Source organism: Diabrotica virgifera, chromosome 3, assembly GCF_917563875.1.
Source record: "Diabrotica virgifera virgifera chromosome 3, PGI_DIABVI_V3a".
In the NCBI taxonomy this organism is placed as follows: domain Eukaryota; kingdom Metazoa; phylum Arthropoda; class Insecta; order Coleoptera; family Chrysomelidae; genus Diabrotica; species Diabrotica virgifera.
The window spans coordinates 62,915,806-62,931,119 of record NC_065445.1 but is presented as its reverse complement, the minus strand read 5'-3'; the positions used below and the strand labels follow the sequence as shown (position 1 = coordinate 62,931,119).

The 15,314-nt window shown below is 35.5% G+C and overlaps 1 protein-coding gene across 2 annotated transcripts in view; it reads right to left on the bottom strand.

Annotated features, from left to right (window-relative positions):
- LOC114336227 (uncharacterized) overlaps positions 1-15,314 on the bottom strand; it is a 721,746-nt gene that overhangs the window by 83,574 nt on the left and 622,858 nt on the right. The window lies entirely within an intron of this gene.

The following is a 15,314-nucleotide window of genomic DNA, read 5'->3' as shown; positions in this document are numbered from 1 at the left end:
GCATCCGCTAGGAAAAATATTCTGCTTCGGATTTTTTGCACAATCTTACTCAAAAAGGACTCCTTTTAACAAATTTGCATGTTGCCAGGACCAAAAGGTGTTCAAAAATTTTTTAAACGTTTTTTTTTTGTGTTTTTCCTAAAATTATTTTTTTTGCATGGAAAAAAGTTTTTTTTAGGTTTTTTTGGATCATTCCAAACAGAAAAGGTCTTTAGTGACTTTTCTCTAAAAATGATAGTTTTTGACATATAAGCGATTAAAAATTGCAAAATTGCGAAATCGGCCATTTTTAACCCTCAAAAACTATGTGAAAAACTGAAAATTTGAATATTGCCAAGGTAGGTAGATATTCTTTAAACATCGATTGATGAAATCCGGAAGAGTTTTTTTGCAATACGATAATTAAAACTCCTTTGTTTTTTAATTGCTAATCAAGCGTGCGCGACACTATTTTCCACCAACAGTATGGTGCAAATGAAAGGAATAAATTCGTTATTTCGTAAACTGGTGACTTTAAGGAAAAATGCCGAAACAGGTTGATTTTTATTTTTAAGTTATGATATTGTGGCATATATGGTATACTAGTGACGTCATCCATCTGGACGTGATGACGTAATCGATGATTTTTTTAAATGAGAATAGGGGTCGTGTGCTAGCTCAATTGAAAGGTTCTTCAATTCTCTATTCAGTAATATAAACATTTACATAATTATTTATACAGGGTGTCCAAAACTTTTTTATTAAATTAAATTATTTGACAAAAAAAGAAGTAGAAGGACACCCTGTATAAATAATTATGTAAATGTTTACATTACTGAATAGAGAATTGAAGAACCTTTCAAATGAGCTACCACACGACCCCTATTATCATTTATAAAAAATTATAGATTACGTCATCACGCCTAGACGGATGACGTCACTAGTATACCATATATGCCACAATATCATAACTTAAAAATAAAAATCGACCTGTTTCGGGATTTTTCCTTAAAGTTGCCGGATTACGAAATAACGAATTTATTCCTTTCATTTGCACCATACTGTCGGTGGAAAATAGTGTCGCGCACGCTTGATTAGCAATTAAAAAACAAAGGAGTTTTGAATATTGTATTGCAAAATACTCTTCGGGATTTCATCAATCGATGTTTAAAGAATATCTACCTACCTTGGCAATATTCAAATTTTCAGTTTTTCACATAGTTTTTGAGGGTTAAAAGTGGCCGATTTCACAATTTTTCAATTTTTATTCGCTTATATGTCAAAAACTATCATTTTTAGAGAAAAGTCAGTAAAGACCTTTTCTGTTTGGAATAATCCAAAAAATCTAAAAAAACTTTTTTCCATGCAAAAAAAATAATTTTAGGAAAAAAACAAAAAAAAAAACGTTTAAAAAATTTTTGACAACCTTTTGGTCCTGGCAACTTGCAAATTTGTCCTTTTTGGAGTTCTTTTTGAGTAAGATTGTGCAAAAAATCCGAATTAGAATATTTTTCCTAGCGGATGCGCAGTGGCTTTCTGGAGTAAGTGTATAAACGAATGGACACTAAATAGAAAAAAAAAAAAAAAAAAGAATGGAACAACCACATAACCAGAATGGGGGAGACACGTGTGGTCAAAATAGTACGAGATAAATCACCAATCGGTAGAAGAAGTATCGGCCGACCGCGCAAAGATGGAATGATATAAAGAGGAAGAAGAAGAAGAAGGAGTTTCATATACCAATAGCCATAGTTGATATATCTAGTGTCGTAAGGAAGTCTTAGTGTCGACCGACAATATCCCATAAGTGATCAATAAGATTCATTTCGGGACTGTGACCGAGCCAATTCAATATCTGAACATTTACCTCACTTAAATATTAAGAAACGACACCAAATCCGTTCTTGCTGTCAAGCAAATTTCACCCCAAAAAACACAGAGCCCCCATTAAACAATCTCGTCTCTCTTACGTTGCGCTGTGCATACCGCTCACCTGGTCGACAAAACTAACTATTGTAAGTTGCGATAAGTGTTGATCAGAACTATTTACGATATTCTGTTTTTAAAGTTTTGGTCATTATTGTTATTTTTTATTGTTAATTTAGTATTGTTTCAGTTCAATCACATGTTACAGAATAGAATTATATATTTTCTTGTATATTTTCTTGTATATTTTCTTGTATATTTTCTTTGTTTTAAAGATATCAGGGATATTCAAAAAACAAAATGTCCACAAAACATATGACTACATCAAAAACTGCAAGATTATGATGTATACCCACTCTTATACCTTGTCCTCCCTACAGGATGTTTCAAACTTAACATAAGAAAAACATTGCTTTTCTTCCACCTCGTATAAGCTCAAAAAATAAGTTTGAGTAAACATTTGTCCAACGATTTAAATATTAAAGAAAAATTTAAAGTAATAAAAAAAATTAGCGGAATCCGTTATTCCGGAAACATAATTTTTGGTGGAGCAAAACTTTTGCGGTTAGGTTTATTTTAAGTAAGTTTTTTTTATAAAACATAATCAGTTGTTACTTTTAGCGTCGTTCTTAATAAAAAATGGCGATTTTGTAAAATCTATTTACAAAATAACAACAGAGACATCTTGACCCTATTCTATAATTCAAGTAATCGATTAAATTCTTCTTTATATTGGATATATGAGCCTTGAAATTTCTTTATATATTGGATCAATACAAATTTAATAATATTGGAGTGTAATTGTGCATGAAATACCCGAAGAGACAAAAAATATTCAATAAGATTATTTTCAAATTTCGACAAGAAATACAATTTAAAAATTGGGTCACATTGTAGATATTATATTGAAAATTATTATTGAAAAATAAAATATTGGCCTAATTTTATTGTCATGCAGAAGACAGGTTATTAATTTAATTTTATGTTATATAATATTATGCATCAAAAAAATTTTGTTTCATAAAATATTCTCAACAGTTCACAAGGAAGAAATTCCTGTAGCTGGTTGTATACCATTAAATTACAAGTAAAATTTAATAAAAAATTTTGTCCTGGTAAAAGGTATTTTAGTTTAAAGAGCTCCTATGGGGCTACAAACATAAACAAAACGTTTTCGCTCTGTAACAAGAGCATCATCAGTGTTATAAGCACATGTAGTGAGCCACCCAAAAATACAAAGGTTGAAACCTTTTACAAATAGACTAAAAGTCTTATATAAATATAAACATCCTAAAATCCAAAGGATGGATAAAATTCCTATGGATGCGGCTTTAGGGCAACATATGACTCCCACAGGTGGTAAGTGGGTCAATTAATTAGGTCATTGTGTTATAAGAAGTGACAGGCAACTAATAGCAGATGAGATTTCAAAGCGAATCTCGCTTTGAAATCTCATCTGCTATTATCAAAGCATCTCATCATCTCATCAAAGATTCGCTTTGAAATCTCATCTGCTATTAGTTGCCTGTCACCTCTTATAACACAATGACCTAATTAATTGACCCACTTACCACCTGTGGGAGTCATATGTTGCCCTAAAGCCGCATCCATAGGAATTGTATCCATCCTTTGGATTTTAGGATGTTTATATTTATATAAGACTTTTAGTCTATTTGTAAAAGGTTTCAACCTTTGTATTTTTGGGTGGCTCACCATGTGCTTGTAACACTGATGATGCTCTTGTTAAAGAGCGAAAACGTTTTGTTTATATGGTTGTAGCCCTATAGGGGCTTTTTAAACTAATATACCTTTTACCAGGACAACATTTTTTATTAAATTTTACTTATTCTCAAAAGTCTTACGACGTTGGCAAAATACATTGACGGTAACTAAATCCTAAAATATGATGTAATACAATGTATTGGTATAAAGCACTAAAGAATAATAAAGCCCCAGGTATTGACAACATACCAGCTAAAATTATCAAAATTGGAAGACACTCACTGATAGATTTCATAAACCCATAACGGAAGTGTGGAACGCAGAAGAAATTCCAGTAGACTGAAAAGAAACAATTATATGCCCAATCCCCAAAAAGGGAGACAAACTCATGTATAAGAACTATAAAGGCATATCCGTATCCGTACTCTGTGTGAGTTGTAAGGTGTTTCCGTGGATCATAAATCGGAGATTTAGGTTACTTCACAGAACAAATCTTAGGAGAATACCAGGAATAAAACAAATATTAGCTAAAGCCTAAGAGCACGACATAGATATCTACCAAATCTTTGTAGATTTTCGAGAAGCCTGTGATAACATAAACAAAGATAAAATATAGGTAAATATGCCAGAATTTGGTATACCAAGAAAAATTGGTAAAATTAGTTCAAGCCACCATGACTCAAACAGAAGCGCAAGTACGAGTTCAAAATCAATTGACAGATCAATTCCAGATAACTAAAGGTCTAAAATAGTGAATTAGGCTAGCTCCGACTCTGTCTAATATGTGTATGGAATATGTTATAAAAAAAATGCCCATAAATAAAAGCGAAAAATTGAATTTATTGTTTACAATTTAAAAATTGGGTCACATTGTAGATATTGTATTGAAAATTATTATTGAAAAATAAAATATTGGCCTAATTTTATTGTCATGCAGAAGACAGGTTATTAATTTAATTTTATGTTATATAATATTATTCACCAAAAAATAATTTTGTTCCATAAAATATTCTCAAAAGTCTTGCGACGTTGGCAAAATACATTGACGGTAACTAAACCCTAAAACATAATGTAATACAATGTATTGGTATAAAGCACCAAAGAATAGACATATACATTAATGATACGCAGTTTGGGTTTCATAAAGGCCTGGGAACTCGTGAAGCTCTTTTTTCACTTAACATACTTATACAAAGGTGTCTGGACGTCAATAAAGATATATATGCGTGTTTTATTGACTATAATAAAGCATTCGACAAAGTACGACATGAACAATTAATGCATGTCCTGGAATCAAAGAAGTTGGACTACAATGACCTCAGGATTATATCGAATTTATACTATAAACAACGAGCAAAAGTACGTGTTAACGACCAGCTGTCAGAGGAAATTGAAATCAGACGTGGAGTGAGACAGGGATGCGTGTTGTCGCCAATTCTTTTTAATGCATACTCGGAAGAGATCTTGAAAAAAGCTCTTGAGGGTGAAACAGCTGGAATAAAGGTAAATGGAGTTCCCATTAACAACATTAGATATGCGGATGACACTGTCATCTTAGCTGAAAATATTGGGGATCTTCAGAGGCTGGTGACCAGAATAGCAGAGTTTGGACAAGAATACGGGCTAACAATGAATGTCAAGAAGACAAAGTTTATGAGAATATCGAAAACTCAAAGAGAAATAACGAAATAACAAAAATATCGAACGAGTCGACCAATATGCATACCTTGGAACAATGATCAACTCCACAGGAGATTACTTACAGGAAATCAAAATCAGAACAGAAAAGGCTAGAGCAAATTTTAACAAAATGAGAAAAGTGCTCTGCACTCGACTTTGTTTTATGGAATGGAAGCTTGGACCTTGAATGCTGCATCAATGAAAAAACTAGAATCATTCGAGCTGTGTGTACAGAAGAATTCTGAAAATATCGTGGACAGAACATGTCACAAACAAAGAGGTTCTGAGAAAGTTGAATAAAGAAATGGAAATCCTAAATGCCATCAAAAGAAGAAAATTGGAATATCTTGGACATATTACACGTGGAGAGAGATACAGCTTGCTCCAATTGATTATGCAGGGAAAGATTCAAGGAAAGAGAAGCATAGGGAGACGCAGAATATCGTGGCTGCGCAACCTGAGAGAGTGGTACGGATATACATCAAATGAACTTTTTAGAGCAGCGTCTCTAAAATACGAATAGCTATGATGATTGCCGACCTCCGCCGCGGAGATGGCACTTAAAGAAGAAGACCAAAGAATAATAAAGCCCCAGGTATTGACAACATACCAGCTGAAATTATCAAAATCGGAAGACACTCACTGATAGATTTCATAAACTAATAACAGAAGTGTGGAACACAGAAGAAATAATTCCAGTGACTGGAAAGAAACAATTATATGCCCAATCCCCAAAAAGGGAGACAAACTCAGGTATAAGAACTATACTATAAAGGCATATTCTTACTCTGTGTGAGTTGTAAGGTGTTTACGTGGATCATAAATCGGATATTGAGGTTACTTCACAAAACAAAGAATAGGAAAATACCAGAAATAAAACAAATGTTGGTATACCAAGAAATCTGGAAAAATTAATTCAAGCCACCATGACTCATACAGAAGCGCAAGTATGAGTTAAAAATCAATTGACAGATTCGTTCCAGATAACTAAAGGGCTAAAACAGTGAATTAGGCTAGCTCCGACTCTGTTTAATATGTGTATGGAATATGTTATAAGAAAAATGTCCATAAACCGAAACATTTAATTCATTGTTTAATAAGTCCAAGCAGATTGTGATGTGCACAGTTGATGTAAATTTTATGGGGCGAAGCGCAAGATACATCATGGATCTTTACGTGGAGCTTGAATAAAATGCGAAAGAAATAGGGTTAGCCGTCAACGTAGATAAAACTCAAGCCCTAATACAAGCAAAAAAAAACAATGAAACTTGCAGAATTTAACAATAGATGACGCTAACATAGAAGTAGTAAAACAGCTCACATACCTGGGCGTACAGATAACTAGGACGGCAGCGAGGAGAAGGAAATACGGAATCGAATAATGCTGGCTAACAAAGCATACTTCCCTCTGACGCAGGTATTTGGATCCAAAGATATCTATAGCGAAGTAAAGTTCAAAGTATATAAAACTATCATACGAGTCATATAGTAACATATGGCTTAGACACATGGATCATGACAGAAAAGACAATAAGCCTTGTCAATATTTTTGAAAGAAAGATATTGAGAAGGATATTGGGACACATCCGCGACAATGGTATGTGGAGAATAAGGATCAATCACGAGTTGTATTAATATTACAAAGAGCCCTCTATAGCAAATTATGTAAAAATACACAGATTGCGCTGGGCAGGTCACCTTAAAAGAATGTTTAATGACAGAACACCTAGTAGAACGCTCACTGGAACTAGGGTGGGACATTGGCCAATAAAAAGACCAAGAAAGACATGGATAGACGAAGTGAAAACAGATACTAATGAGATATTGAGGGTGTACAAATGGAGGAAAGCCGCCAGGGATTATGATACTTTGGGGCGGATACTGGGGAGACCAAGTCGCGACTTGGGCTGTAGCGACATAGGAGAGAGAACGGGTAATTGTGTATAAAATACCCGAAGAGACAAAAAATATTCATTATAAGATTATTTTCAAATTTCGGACTAATATGATTTAAAACTGGCTTATCAGCAGATCAATTGTTACATGCCGCACAAGATCGAGAACGATATCGGCAAATTGTTATGGAAGCTACCCACGCCTAAAAATTTGGGCACGGTACTTAAAGAAGAAGATGATTTAAAAATTGGGTCAAATTGTAGATACATTGAAAATTATGATTGAAAAATAAATTATTGGCATGATTTTAGAGTAGTAAATTTGTCACGCGAGTTACAGTACAATGACCGGTACCATCCAGTAAATTCTACCACGTGGATTCAACACGGGGCGACCGCTTGAACATTCTGGACTTAATTGCGACGTACTGGACAGCAAGATCAGCAATTATAAAATTATAAAAGACCTTGTAAAAATCAATATTTTTTAGTCTGATTAAAATCTCTAAATAAAGTCTGATTAAATATTATAGTAAAGTCTGATTTTAAATTATTGTGTTAATACTAAAATCTTTGTAAATCGAAAATAAAAGTTTTAAATTTGTGAGTTCAGTTTTTAAAAAAGTGTTTTTCCCAAGGACATTTATAATTCGCAGAAGACAGGTTATTAATTTAATTTAATGTTATACATTATTCCTCGAAAAACAATTTTGTTCTGTAAAACATTCTTAAAAGTCTTGCGACGTTGACAAATTACATTGACCGTAACTAAACCCTAAACTTAAATGCACTACAATCTATTGTCAATGTTTGCCACGTTGTCACCGCTTCCCACCGCCATTTGATAGAGAGGAAGCCATTAATCGGAGAAATCCCTCCGAATAGAAGAGGAGTTGCTCTCGTTGCCTGACAATGTGATATATGTATATCATTCCCATTAAATAAAATTGATTAACCTTCAAGGTATAAGGTGGGTATATGTATAATATTATGATTTTGAAATATTTTTAAAAATTAAATAAAATTCCTAATTTAATTAATTTCAATAGAAAAAATTATAGAATTTTATAATTATTAAGATATCTGGATAGTTTTACTTACAGACGCCAAATTATTAATAAGAATTTTATTATATTTCAGGATTTTCATTTGAGTTCAGAAATAGCTTTGTCTTTGTCTAGTGTTCCATAACAACATGAGTAGAAGGAACTGAATAAAATTCAAATTTGTTCAATAAAATTCAGATGTTTAAATACCTTGGAAAATTATACACGTATTAGATCTATCAATGTTTCCCTATCCCGACAAATTAAATTGCGCAGCGTAAGTTAAGATTCTTCTTCTTCATCTTCTTAGCCTTCTATCGTCCATGTTTGGACATAGGTCTCTCCCAACTGCTTCCATTGGTCTCTATCCTGAGCAACATACTTCCAATTTATTCCGGCTATTTTTTTAATATCATCAACCCATTTCATCTTTGGTCTTCCTCTTGGTCGTTTACCTTCGTAGGGTATTCAATGTTGTATTCTTCTTCTCATTTACGTGCCATCTCCGCGACGGAGGTTGGCAATCATATAGTTGCGAAAATGGGTCCCACGGTGAAAATAGTTATTTATTTATTTAGCGTATGGCACCTGACACATTTACATTTACATATATTTTGTATAAGACAATACATAGGTTCACAAACGCACATCTAACTTATTTACATAGTCTATCGACTCTGGAGTCACCATCAGGAAATCCTCTGACCTGCCATGATATAATCTTGTGGGTCACTGTTCCGTGATGTGATAGATGGTTTGTGGTTGTCCACAGTCATAGAGTGGGGATGGTCGTTTACCACATTTGTGCATCATGTAACCACATCTGCCGTGTTGGGTTCTGATTCGGTTCAGCACAGACCATGTGTTGCGTGGTAAGTCAAAGCCTGGTGTGTGATGGTACACGACAACTCTCACGGAATTTTCCTAATTTATTTGTTATAAGAATAAGGTCAATATTATAGTTGCAATTTGTATAATTTATTACGACAGTAGCAAAGTTCAAAGTATTCAACTCATTCGCAAAACTGCAAACAAAGCACACGTCATTATTGAAATACGTATAGCATAACCATATATGGTAATACATATGGGCATTGTTTTTAATATAATAGATATAAGTGGGAAGGTCGAGTACCTGAGACATCGTTGTTGGATAAGTGTGTTCGCTGAACTCTGCTGGCGCGTAGTCAGGGGATATAGTTACCGAGATATGGGTCACCTTGACCTATCCTAACGATAATGTCGGTCGACGTAGTTGTAATTGTACCTTTAACCTTGTAAGAATAAAGTTATGTAAAAAGTTTAAGTTTGTTTGTTCGGGATAGTGTCTTCGTCCAGCAACCCCCAACATCACATGGCGACCCGTGCCTTAAGTTAAAGAATGGAGTTTTCTGGTTCGCATATAGATTGAGGTATGCAGCTCTACACGTAAGATGGGAAACAACCAGAATAAAGAAAAAGAGGAACATATCTTCATAAACCAAGCAGGCAACAGCGGAGGTGTGACAGCTGAAACCGGCGAAAACGAGAAGCTATCAATCCCTGGAGTTTTGGGAATTGTATCGTTCAGCCTGGCCATAATCATCGTCGGATGGCTACTGTATCGACGATGGAAGAAGCAGCTTCGACGCCACATCCGACAGGAAGTATCTAAATCAATGGAGATGCTGAGGTTAGACGCCCAGAATCCAGGACCAAATGCATAGACACATGAACCCATATTCGTGAGTAATTTTTCTTTTTAATACAATACAGTTTAACTGCTTATGAAGTAAGTTTGATGACTATTTTTTTTAATTTTCATATTGACATTTTTATTTTTTTTATTATATAATTACTCACTTACTTATTTACTGACACTTTAAATATTGACGGTTAACCAATATTATTGATCCTTTTATTTTACTTACATTTATGTTTTATTATAATATTTTATATGTTATATTTTGTTATATTTGATAAACTTAACGGCAATGATAAGCTTTACGAAGTAATTGAGACTTCGAGACACTAGGCCATATACTATTGAGTAACGTAGTCAGGCCAAGCCGAATTTATGTTCGAGGAAAGATTTCAACGTATTCTGGAAGATATAACTATATTAAATAGGAATCTCACAAAAGACACTATAGAACGAAGGAAAAATAAGCTAATCACAGATAAATGGGTGGAAAAACTCAGGACTATCACGGAACAGTGTAGGGCGGTGCATAAAATATACAAAGGTGACAGCTGTAAGGCAGCAGAAGACAAATTCATTGCAGATATTATTGCAAAAACTGGAGAAAAAATCGAAAAAGTCCAAACAGAACTACGGAAAAGACAAGTTGAACATAACAACGACAAGATGGGAGAGAAATTCGAACTGAAAACAGCAGGGAACCTGATCCCTCACATAGGAAACACCGAAGAATCAATTAGAGCATTCATAGACGCAATTGAACTGTACGATGAATTTTTAGATAATGAGGGAAAACCGCAACTAACAAAGTACCTGTTGAAGGTGAAACTAACGCAAGCAGCAAAATTACGACTGAAGACTACTTACAACTCAAACGCGGCACTAATAACCGATATTAAAGAAAAGTTTCTAGTAAAACAATCTATCCCTGTTCTGTCAGCGGAGATCAACTCAGCGAAACAAGAGAATAGGTCAATAGAAAAATTTGGAAGAAGTTTAGAGGAGCTCATGGCTAAATTAACAATAGCACAAGCAGAGGGAAACAGAGATGCAGAAGAAGTGCTGGCCAAAGTAAACGAAAAAATTGCAATAAGCGTGTTTACTAACGGTTTAAAAAATGACAAGATAAAGACAATTTTGAAAGCCAAGAACTTTAGCACTTTAGCGGAAGCGATAACAAGCGCAAAGAACGAAGAATCGCTAACTCGAACGGAAACTGCAGGAATGTACCACATGAATAAAACATATAGAGGCGGAAGAAGAAATACAACAAACGGATACAAAAATAGTTTTGACAGGAGAAAAGAAGGTAACAAGACATATAATAATAGAAATACAAATGGAAACGAAGTAAGACAATATCATAACAGAGGTAGGTCTCAAAGAAACAGAGGAGCAGGACATGGTCAACGAGGGAGAAATAATAATTGGTCGTAAGGTAGAAACCCCAGCAACAGAAATTCACCAGGAGCATATTTCGCAACAGAGGAGCAGCCCCGCCAAGAGCAGCCACACACAAGCACAATACAAGAAGTAGATTTTTTTCGTGGCCCATCGAATGGAGGCAGATGATTCCACAGCAAGTGGATTAAATTATATTAATGTTTATTACAGAGGAAAACGCAAAAAACTATTAATTGACACTGGCGCAACAGTCAGCGTTTTATTTGAAGAATGTTTAGATAAAAACTACACCGACATAAACAAAACCCGACGTATTAGCTTGCGAGGCGTTACCGGAAAAACTGTATATACAAGGGGAACCTTATTGTGTGACCTTGAAATATTAGATAACTCAGAGAAGATAACGTTGACACAGGAATTTGCAGTTATGAAGAGTTTCACAAATAAAGTCGATGGAGTTATTGGTAGCGATTTTTTATACCAATATTTTGCTACAATAAATTACGAATCCTTAAAATTATCGTTACATGTAGAAGGAATGAGAAGAGATTTGGAAATGCTATCTATGGGAGAAATTTATACGATAATAATACCTAGGAGACGCGAAAAATTATTTTTTTTCGAGATCGGGACACACTACGGAGATTTTGTAACTATACCACAGGAGATAGCGGAAGGAATTTTCTCGGCAGGAACAGTCTCAAAACCAGTCGACGGAAAAATACCAATAATGATATTAAATATCAATGACAGAGAAATAATTGTTAAGAATTTTAGACTGAAGGTCGAAAGATTAGACAAGTTCGACGTTTTCCACATGGGAGAATCAAAACAATCGGTGAGTCGTGCCGAAAGATTTTTGAATATAATAAACACAACAAATTTATCGCTAGAGGAAAAAAGAGCAATAGAAAAAATATGTGTAAAATATTCCGATGTGTTTTTCTTAGAAAACGATCCATGCACAACGACGGACGTATACAAAGCAAAAATAAAATTGCAAAAAGGAGTATCACCTGCTTATACAAAACCGTATAGATTACCACATGGACAAAAAACGGAAATAAATAGACAAGTAGACAAAATGTTAAAAGACGGGATTATTGAAAATGCAATATCAGAATTCTCATCTCCACTACTTATAGTGCCAAAGAAAAACGATGAAAATGGAAACAAGAAATGGAGAGTTGTGATAGATTACAGACAACTAAACAACAAAATTGAGAATGACAGATTTCCATTACCATGCATAGAAGAAATCCTAGACGCTTTATCAGGAGCAACATATTTTTCACATTTAGATTTATACCAAGGATATTACCAAATAGAACTCGATTCTAAGTCCAGACCGTACACAGCATTCGCAACCGATAGAGGTCAATATCAAATGACACGACTTCCGATGGGGTTAAAGACAAGCCCAGGATGTTTCTCACGAGCCATGACTATGGCAATGTCAGGTTTAAATTATGAAAACATGTTTATATATCTTGATGATTTGATAGTCTTTGGCAACAGTCTACAACAGCGTTCTTATAAAGGAGAGACGTCAGTCAGCATAAATAATATAAAATAGAGATGAAAGGAAATTGTTACTGAAATTCCCTTTCATCTTTTCCCCGCCCAGAGAGATGTGATGGTACACGACAACCCTCACGGAATTTTCCTAATTTATTTGTTATAAGAATAAGGTCAATATTATAGTTGCAATTTGTATAATTTATTACGACAGTAGCAAAGTTCAAAGTATTCAACTCATTCGCAAGACTGCAAACAAAGCACACGTCATTATTGAAATACGTATAGCATAACCATATATGGTAATACATATGGGCATTGTTTTTAATATAATAGATATAAGTGGGAAGGTCGAGTACCTGAGACATCGTTGTTGGATCAGTGTGTTCGCTGAACTCTGCTGGCGCGTAGTCAGGGGATATAGTTACCGAGATATGGGTCACCTTGACCTATCCTAACGATAATGTCGGTCGACGTAGTTGTAATTGTACCTTTAACCTTGTAAGAATAAAGTTATGTAAAAAGTTTAAGTTTGTTTGTTCGGGATAGTGTCTTCGTCCAGCAACCCCCAGCATAATTTTTTGTGTGATGCAGGGTAAGTTGCTATTTTGTTGTTCCATCCATTCTCGAGTCCATGTTGTCGTTAAATTGAACTCACCCTCCACAGCAACCTTTGCTGTTTTTATTGGTGGTCGTCTGGAGCGTAGACGGTTACCGTTGGCGGCATCTATATCTTGATGGATTGGCAGGTTCTCGTTACCTACCATCTTTCTGTACTCACTAGTGAGTGCGTGTATACGTCGTAGTTTGGGTGGTGGAATGTGGCTCAGTACTGGGAGCCATTGCGAAGGGGTGGATTTGATAACTCCAGCAATCATTCTCATTGTATTATTCAATTGGACATCTACTTTGTGTATATGTGGGCTGTTAAGCCATGCTGAAGAGCAGTATTCCGCAGTTGAGAAGACTAGGACCAAGGCAGATGATCGCAAGGTGGAAGCCGATGCTCCCCATATTGTGCCGCACAGCTTCTGGATGATGTTGTTTCTGGATTTAAGTTTTTCCGCTGTTTTTGTCAGATGTTTCTTGAATGATAGGGTTCTGTCAAGAGTCACCCCAAGGTACTTTGGTGTTTTATTGTAGGCGAGTGTGGTGTTTTCGAACTGAATATTGAGTATTCTTCCTGCAAGCTTGTTATTTAGGTGGAAACTGGAAACCTCTGTTTTCGTAGCGTTTGGTTGGAGCCTCCATTTACGGAAATATTTTCCCACTATGTGTAAGTCCGCCGTGAGGATTTCTTCAGTTTCTTCAAATGACTTACACCTTGTTGCAAGGACCCAGTCATCGGCGTAACCAAACTTTCTTGATCTGGTTTCTGGTATATCAGAGATGTATAGGCTAAAGAGAAGAGGAGCCAAGACAGATCCCTGAGGCAGTCCATTCTTCAGTTTCCTTGGGGTGCTGATGTCAGATCCCATGACCACTTGAATCGTTCTGTCGGCTAGCATGCTGTTGATTATTCGAGCGGTGGATTTACAGGGGATTGTACGGAGGAGCTTGTATATCATGCCTTCTCTCCAGACTGTATCGTAGGCCGCTGTTAGGTCTATGAATGCTGCCTCGATAAATGTGGTAAGTGAAAGAACCTGATCTGCGCAGCTTCTTTTGGGTCGGAAACCTGCCTGATCAATCGGTATTGTTTCAAGCAGCTTTGTGCTAATTCTATTGTAGATAAGGCGCTCTAGAAGCTTAAACGTAACCGATAGTAGGGCTATTGGTCTGTAATTCTTAGGGTTGTTATCATTTGGTTTCCCTGGTTTTAATATGGCAATGACCTTCGAGCGTTTGAGTTCCTGTGGTATGATACCGGTCTTCATAATGTCCGTGAAAAAGTGGGCTATCCATTCTCTCGCATATTTGCCGCAGTTAATTAAGAATTCGGGATGAGTATTGTCAAAACCTGGGGCTTTACCTGGCTTTACATCCTTGAGAGCAATAGTGACTTCTTCGGAAGTGAAAGGGCGGGAGTATTCGGTGTCTGTAGATGGGAATTTTAAAGTTTTGAGCTCTCGTTTTACCTTGGTTGTATGTGGCTTGTCTTTTGGTGCTCTAGATGTTGATACTAGATGTGAGGCAATAGTGTTTGGGTTAATTGTTCTTTTGTTCCTTGTTAAAGGAGTTCCGCTTCCTAATTTTCTTAATAGTGTCCATGCTTGCCTGCTTGATGTTTGAAAATTAAGACTTTCTACAGTTTCGGTCCATTTTTGTTGTCTCGCTGCATCTAGGCTATGGAGCAGTTCATCTGCTATTTCTTGATCGCCACTTTCAAGGAAATTTTGGTACAGTTCTTCACTATTATGGGACCAACCAGGAATGTATTCTTTTCGATAGCCTCTTGGTATATGCTTTTTGGCCGTGCTTATTACAGCTCCAGCGAATCTTTTGTAATTTCTGCCGGTAGGG